Here is an 8,058-nt window from a genome sequence, read left to right on the forward strand (position 1 = left end):
TAACTCTTTACATGCCTCAGTAGCTGCAATGAACTCAGCTTTTGTAGTAGACAAAACAATACATTTATGCAACCTGGATTGCCAAGACACAACTCCCCCTACAAAGGTAATCAAATAACCTGAAGTAGATTTCCTCGAGTCTGAATCTCCAACAATGTCTGAATTTGTATAGCTAACCAAAATAGGTTTTTCAAAACCAAAACAGAGTTTCAAATCAACCGTACCACAGAGATACCTCATAATCCATTTCACAGCATTCTAATGCTCTCTACCTGGATTAGAGAGAAATCTACTAACTACACCAACTGTATGAGCTAAATTTGGCCTTGTGCAAACCATGACATATATTAAGCTACCAACTGTAGATGCATATTGAACACTTTCCATGTCTCTCTTTTCTTCATCATTAGAAGGTGACTGTTTACTAAACTTGAAATGTGTAGCAAGAGGAGTACTTACCACTTTGGCTTTCTCCATGAGAAACCGTTGAAGTACCTTCTCAATATACTTTTCCTGAAATAATCATAACTTCTTAGTACTTCTGTCACGTGAGATTCTTATACCAAGAATTTGTTTCACCAGTCCCAAGTCTTTCATGGCAAAAGACTTGATCAACACATGCTTTAACCTATCAATTCTAGAAGCATTGTGACCAATAATGAGCATGTCATCAACATAAAGCAACAAAATAATGAAATCATCATTATAGAATTTTTTAACATATTACACAATGGTTTTAAGTCGTCTTCCTGTAGCCTTATTGAACCATGACAGACTCGAACTTCTTATACCACTGTCCAGGAGCTTGTTTTAGGCTATACAAGCTCTTTTTTCAATCTGCAAACATAATTCTCCTTACGTTTTACCACAAAACCCTCAAGTTGGTTCATATAAATTTCTTCCTCAAGATTGCCATGGAGGAAAGCAGTTTTCACATCCATTTTCTTAACCTCCAAATCAAGACAAGCAGCCAAGCCCAAAACAACACGTATTGGCGACATTTTCACTACTAGTGAGAAAATCTCCCCAAAATCAATCCCCTTTTTTTTGACTGAAGCCTTTGACAACTAATCTAACTTTGTACAGTGGGAGTAAAGAATTCTCTTCCTATTTTAATCTATAGACCCACCGATTTTCAAAGCTCTCTTACCTTTAGGTAATTTTACCAGCTCAAAAGTGTGGTTGTCATGTAAAGATTTCATTTCATATTCCATTGCACTAAACCATTGTTGCTTTTGCTCACTTTCAATGACTTCTTCATAACACTTTGGTTCTCCCTCATCAGTCAGAAGAACATACTCATTTATAGGATATCTCGTGGAGGGCTCTCGGTCTCTAGTAGACCTCTTGAGTGAAGTTGTAGGTGGTTCAATAGTTGAAGTACCTTCCTCATTAATAGTTTCGTGATCTTCCACCACATGATCATTTTGAACATCTGCCTCTGTATCATACTAATTGCCAATCTCAACTGTATCAGGAAATTTTTCAGAAGGAATCGAATCCAAGTCAACTGAGCCATCACTATCTTGAAATTGAGAATTTTCTGTCATGCCAATGTCTTCAACGGTTTGATCCTCCATGAAGACTAAATCACGGTTTCTCACAAGTTTCTTTTTCACTGGATTATTAAGCATGTAGCCAAACTCATCCTGACCATACCCAATAAAAATGCACTGCCTTGCCTTGACATCTAACTTTGACCTTTCATCTTTAGGTACATTAACAAAGGCTTTGCAGCCAAACACACGTAAATGGTCATAGGAAACATCCTTCCCATACCATATTCTGTCAGGAACATAAGTCTACACTGCAATAGCAGAAGACAAGTTAATTACATGAACAACAGTATATAATGCCTCACCCCAAAATGATCCAGGTAGTTTTGCTTCTGAAAGCAAACATCTGACTCTATCTACTAGTGTTTTGTTCATCCTTTCTACTAAACCATTCAACTGAGGAGTCTTAGGAGGTGTCTTCTGATGTCGGATGCTCTATTGTCTACAGTACACATCAAATGGACCACAATACTTGCGACCATTATCAGTGTGAATACATTTTATCTTCTTTCCTGTTTCTCTCTCAACTAAAGCCTAAAAATATTTAAACATATCAAGCACCTGATCTTTGAATTTCAAAGCATAAACCCAAAGCTTTCTTGAATGATCATCAATAAAAGTAGCAAAATAAAGTGCACCACGAAGTTTCCTTACCTTCATTGGGCCATAAACATCTGAATGAATCAATTCAAGTAACTCCATTTTTCTGGAAGGAGGATGCAGTTTCCCAGCCAAACAGTGAACACATCTTTTTAGTTTTCACCATTTAAGCCTAACATTAAATTCTACTTGGCTAAGCAATGGAGTCCTTTCTCACTTATGTGATTGAGTCGGTTGTGTCATAACTCTGACGTGATATCGCCATCAACTGCATTCACAAAATTCAAGCAAATAGAAGCATTCATAAAATATAAATTAGAAAATTTGTTACCTTGGGCCACAATTAAATTTCCTTTGGTAAGTCTCCATTGTCCATTACCAAAGAAGTTGCAGTATCCATCATCATCAAGTCTTCTAGTAGAGATCAAATGCAGATGAACACTAGGAGCATGCCTGACATTATTAAGTACCAATTATGTTCCATTGTTGGTCTTTAAGCAAATAGTTCTAGTGCCAACTATCGATACCGCAACATTGTTTCCCATCTTCAAAACTCCAAAGTCATCAGAAGTATATGAACTGAAGAAATTCTTCCTTGATGTCACGTGAAAAGAGACACTGCTGTCAACCACCCAACTAATTTCATTACAGATTATGCGTCAAAGATGCGTAGTTAGGCTTTTAAATTCATGCATTAAAGACTATAATTTTAATTAAATGCCTGATTATGTCCCATATTTTAACATTAAGCTCCATTTATAATATTTGGGTCGTTATTCAATAATTTATGGATTTTTGTTATTTTATATTTGCAGGTCAATTTTTGGAAATTAAAATTGAAATTAAAAACATATGTGAAGTCGTGCACGTGATCGTGAGCCATGCACGTATTTGTGTAAGGCTGCATGATCGAACTCGTGTCCGCATTGAAGTGTGTGTGCGTGAAGGGTAGCCGGCCTGGGGAATTAAATAAAGAATATGGGCCTCAAAATTGCAAGGCAAGCCGTAAGCTTGCTTGATGTGACCACGTGAATAAGGCCACGTGAACAAAGGAGCTGGGAACCACGTGTGCATGCTTATGGACGTGCATGCATGCACGTGAACGAAAGACCCACATGAGTGTGAGTATGAGTGTGCATGGGTCGTGTGGCTCCATGGGGCGTTCATGCATGAGGTTGTGGTCGTGTGTGCATAAGCTGGGCTGTTATTCACAAATGGGCCGAATTGCACAAGGTGAGGGCTGTGGGCTTCATGGATATGACCACGTGAGGTTTTGGCATGCACTAGGGTTGCTAGAGAGTGCATTAATAAAAAGGGGGAAGCGCTGCAGGGGAAAGGGGAGTCTTCATGTAGCTCTCTGCCCCTCTCTGTCTCAACCTTCTTGTCCCTCTCAGTCTCTCTCCCTCTTGTCTCCCTCAACTCTTAACTCTCTCAGTCTCCTTCAATCTTTCAGCCCTTTCTTTTCTCTCCTCTCCTCTTCTCTTTTCTTCACTCTCTTTTTTTTCCCCCTTTTCTCTTGTCATCTTTCTCTCTTGTGCTACCCGACTACTGCTACCTGCGGTGTTGAATATTCCACGAACCCAAACTGTTCCTGCTTCAACTGCTATTACTCATGCCTTTCTGCTGTCGTGTGTGCTGCTGCTGTTGCGAAGAGGAGGAAGCTGAGAGCTCTGTTACCTTGCTCCTACTGTCTCCTCTTATCAGCTACTACTCCTGCTGTCTCCTATTTGCAACTACGTGTTACTGCTACAACCAGACTCTCCTCAACCCGACGACTTGTTTACTCCCTCTCTCTCTCTCTCTCTCTCTCTCTCTCTCTCTCTCTCTCTCTCTCTCTCTCTCTGTTATATCATCTTTTTTTTTTTTGAAACTATTTTAAAGTTTTTTTTTGGAGAAGTATTAAGATTTGATTAGTTTTCTTATTTCCTGCTTGAATTAATTTGTGTTTTTAATTTTGTTTGGGAGTATTTAATTTAATTTGTCTCTTTCTTATTTAAATATTGTTTTAAGATTCAAATAATTGCTTTGGGTATTTTATTAATAAAGTTTGATTTTTTTTTCTTTATTATTCAGTAATCTTGTTAGACTTCTTAATATAAAATCTGGTATTTTTATTTAGTTGGAGTTTATTCATATTATCAAGTTTAGTCTTTTATTATTGTTGGAGCTGAATCTTGTTTGAGTTAATTACTGTTAAATCTAGTTTATTTATTTGGTAGAGTTTTATTTATTGTTTAGTTTAGTTTATTTTTATTTAAGTGAATGTTTGCAGGGTTTATCTTCTTTCATCTTTTTGGTCTTGAGTTTGGTATTTAATCGGTATTTTTTTATGCATGTTTAATTTTTAGTTAGAGTTTAAATTTCATTGCACAAGTCTAAAAAAACTCAGGAATTGAATCTGAACTATGTTCAGTAAAAAATTATTTTCTTATTTTCTTTGGGACTACATGAAGTATGGAATTAAATTGCATTCCTTGAGGAGACGATCTGGTCCTTGAGCTAATTATTACACGAATGAACTCCTATACTCGGGATAGCTTCCGAACTACTCATTTTTAGAGTGAGTCAATTGCAGGCAACACTAATTACATTATCATCATAAGCAAGAACCAAATCTTCTCCAACAGTAGTGGCAACACGATCATTATTATCCCGATCCTTCTTTTCTTGCTTATCACTGTTACTTTTATTTCTCTCTTCCACTTGTAACAGTACTTCTTGATATGACCATTTTTACCACAATAATGACACTTAAGATTTTTAAATCTTGACCTTGACTTGCTTCTACTTTTACTTCTACCATTTTCATTTTTGTATCAACTTTTCCCCATATCTTTTGTAACATGTACCTGGATATTATCTGTACCCATTTCTTTCCTTCTGGTCTCTTCATTAAACAAACTATCTTTAACAAATGATAGGGTCAACACAACGTTTGGGGCTGAGTTGCTAAAAGATACTATAAGAGTCTCCCAACTATCTGAAAAATAACTTAATAGCAACAAAGCTTGTAGTTCAGCATCTAAAATTATCTTCATGTTGGTTTATTGGTTTACCAAATTCTGGAAATCGCTCAAATGCTCAGTAACATATTTTCCTTCTCTTAACCTTCAAATTTACAAGCTTTCTAATTGCAAAAGCTTTGTTGTGAGCAGTCTTTCTCTCATAAAGACTCTCCAACTTCTTCCAAAATATTTGGATATTTGTCTCTTGAGCCACATAATGAAAAACATTATTATCCACCCATTGTCTGATTATGCCAACTATTTTCCTGCATTTTCTTCCAGTTAGTTTCAGTTTGTTTTTCCGACTTATTGCTACCCAACTCAATCGGATCAAGTAAATCCTTACAATAAAGAATATCCTTCATCTTTGGTTTCCAAATTGAATAATTTGAAGTTATGAGTTTGCACATAGTACCTACATTGTCTTCCATATTTTACATGAACCTGGTGCTCTGATACCACTTGTTGGGAAAGCAACAAGACAACTAGCACAGTAGATAAATCTTTTCCAAAAATTAAATATGTGATGAGCAAAAATAACTAACCAACAATAATAATAAATCACACACTACAATAGGAACACCACAATTTTTAACGTGGAAAACCCCTCCAATGTGAAGGTTAAAAAGCACAGGACCTATGAGACTTAATAAAATTTTCACTATAATAGAGACAAAAAAATATAGTAGTACAATCACAAAAAATGCTCACAAACTTAGAGCAAAAAAAGATTCCCAAAAGAATTGCGATAAAATAAGAATGAGCACAAAGAAGTCAAATGAACGTAGTTATTGTCAGTACAACAAAATCAAATCCTCTAAAGCTTTGAAATAGATCTCCACCGTCTAGATTAAAGGTCAACAAATCTTGAACATGCTTTCCAAATTTTAGCAAAATCGGATCACAAAAGACCTTACGATTGTTGAGTTCATAAAGATTGCACAACACACTACTACTGCCTCACACACTGTCACACACTTTTTTCTTTCCTTGCTGCAGCGCTCCTCCACACTGCCATAATCCTTTAATTTGCCCTAATGGGCTTCAAGCACAAGGGCCTACTTTTCTATTTTTTATTTTAATTTATTTTATTTTCATATGTGGGCTGGACCCAATATTTCAATAGCTGGATAAAGTAGTCCATCAAACATAGGGCAAATTTTACAAAAGCCTACAATAATTACCATTTGTCACCCACATAGTTTATATAAGTATATTTTCATAAAATTTTGTCACTTGAAACCTCTAGAGCAATCTTTTTCTTCTGAAATAAATTATATTTTTTAAACAGGTGACTCGTTGATGACCCGTTTATTAAATGGGTAGATTAGGGTTTACATAGTAGTGACCTGTTAATAAACAGGTCAACCCAAACCCAAACTCGTTTAATCTTGACCCGTTTATGACCCATCCAACTTGACCCATGAACCCGTTTTGGCACCCCTGCATAGTTATCCTTATTTATAAAAAAAACACAACCTATTTTAAAAATCGTAAAAACATAAAGTCATGGTTTTGAGAAAGGGTGATAGTAAGGGTGCTAATTAAAGAGATGGTATGGTGAAAAGGTGACAATAAGGGCACTAATTGTCAAACTACCTTCCCTATACACAAACATGCTCTTGAAACTTTTATCAAGTTTTATGAATTATGTTCTTTCAAAAATGAGTTTTTTTTTTCCTAAAATAGAGTGGTGGTTCCATACTAGAGACAAAGCTGAGATTCAGAAGCTTTTACACAAAAGCATACACTCAAAGCCACATATCAAATGGAAATAAGGCAAATTATGTAAAACACGCACACAAATCTAAGCATATATGCTGAAACACACACACACACACACATAGATATATATATATATATATATATATATATATATATATATATGTTGTGATATGGATGGGATAAATATGAAGCACATCAGAATAAATACAACAAGTAAATGAAACAAGACCAGAAAATGATAATTAGTAAGAACAACAACAAATTTTACGTGGTTTGGTAAAGCCTACATCCACAGAAGCAATGACACACGAATTTCACTATGGAACTCCCAAAGCACATAATACACTTCTCAAAATGATCACGCTCCTTGTTAATACATGCCCAGAATGACATATATAACAATCCCTCGGAGGTTTCCTTTCAATTACTCAACCACCCCAACGTTCAAATTCAAAATTCAAAAAGATGGTCACAGCCCAGGCGCATTTGTCAACGAGTATAGGGGATTTGTCGATGATCCATAGAAGGCCTCATTGACGAGAACATGACATTTGTCAATAAGCTCATTTTTTGCTCTTGGTATCTCAGGATCTCGAAAATTTTTCTGCTCTTGAGATCTACTCGTCGACGAGCATAGGGCACTCGTTGACGAGTAATTGCTGTGCTGCGCCTTTAAGATTTTTTTTTTTACTTTCTTTGTTTATGAAATCCAAAGTATAAGAGCCACACACCATAAACAAAAATCTCCACCTTGGCGATTATACATGTCACGCCCCGAACCCAGACTTGGGCCCTAGGGTGTGATTTTGTAATCTAACCTGTCCCTGTATCATACAACCATCCATAATACTACACAATATAAGGGTTCGACCCCATAGGGTTCACGTATACCCTATACACCGTCACTTACACAATACATGCAGTAGAAATATTCAACCTATTACATTCATTCCATACCACACTAGAGTCTAAAAAATACCATTATACAAAACATAACCCTTGGGTATCCACATAACCCAAAATGACACCCCAACTATAGTTCAGTACTTACACAAGTACTTATACAACGCTAACACAAGACCACGCTCCCAGCTCGCTAGAACGCTAGGTTCGACTACCCGAAGGACTAGAAAAACATTTGTATGATAGGGGTGAGAGACTTCTCAGTAAGG

The sequence above is a fragment of the Malania oleifera genome, chromosome 5 (genome assembly GCF_029873635.1).
Source record: "Malania oleifera isolate guangnan ecotype guangnan chromosome 5, ASM2987363v1, whole genome shotgun sequence".
Taxonomy (NCBI): Eukaryota; Viridiplantae; Streptophyta; class Magnoliopsida; order Santalales; family Ximeniaceae; genus Malania; species Malania oleifera.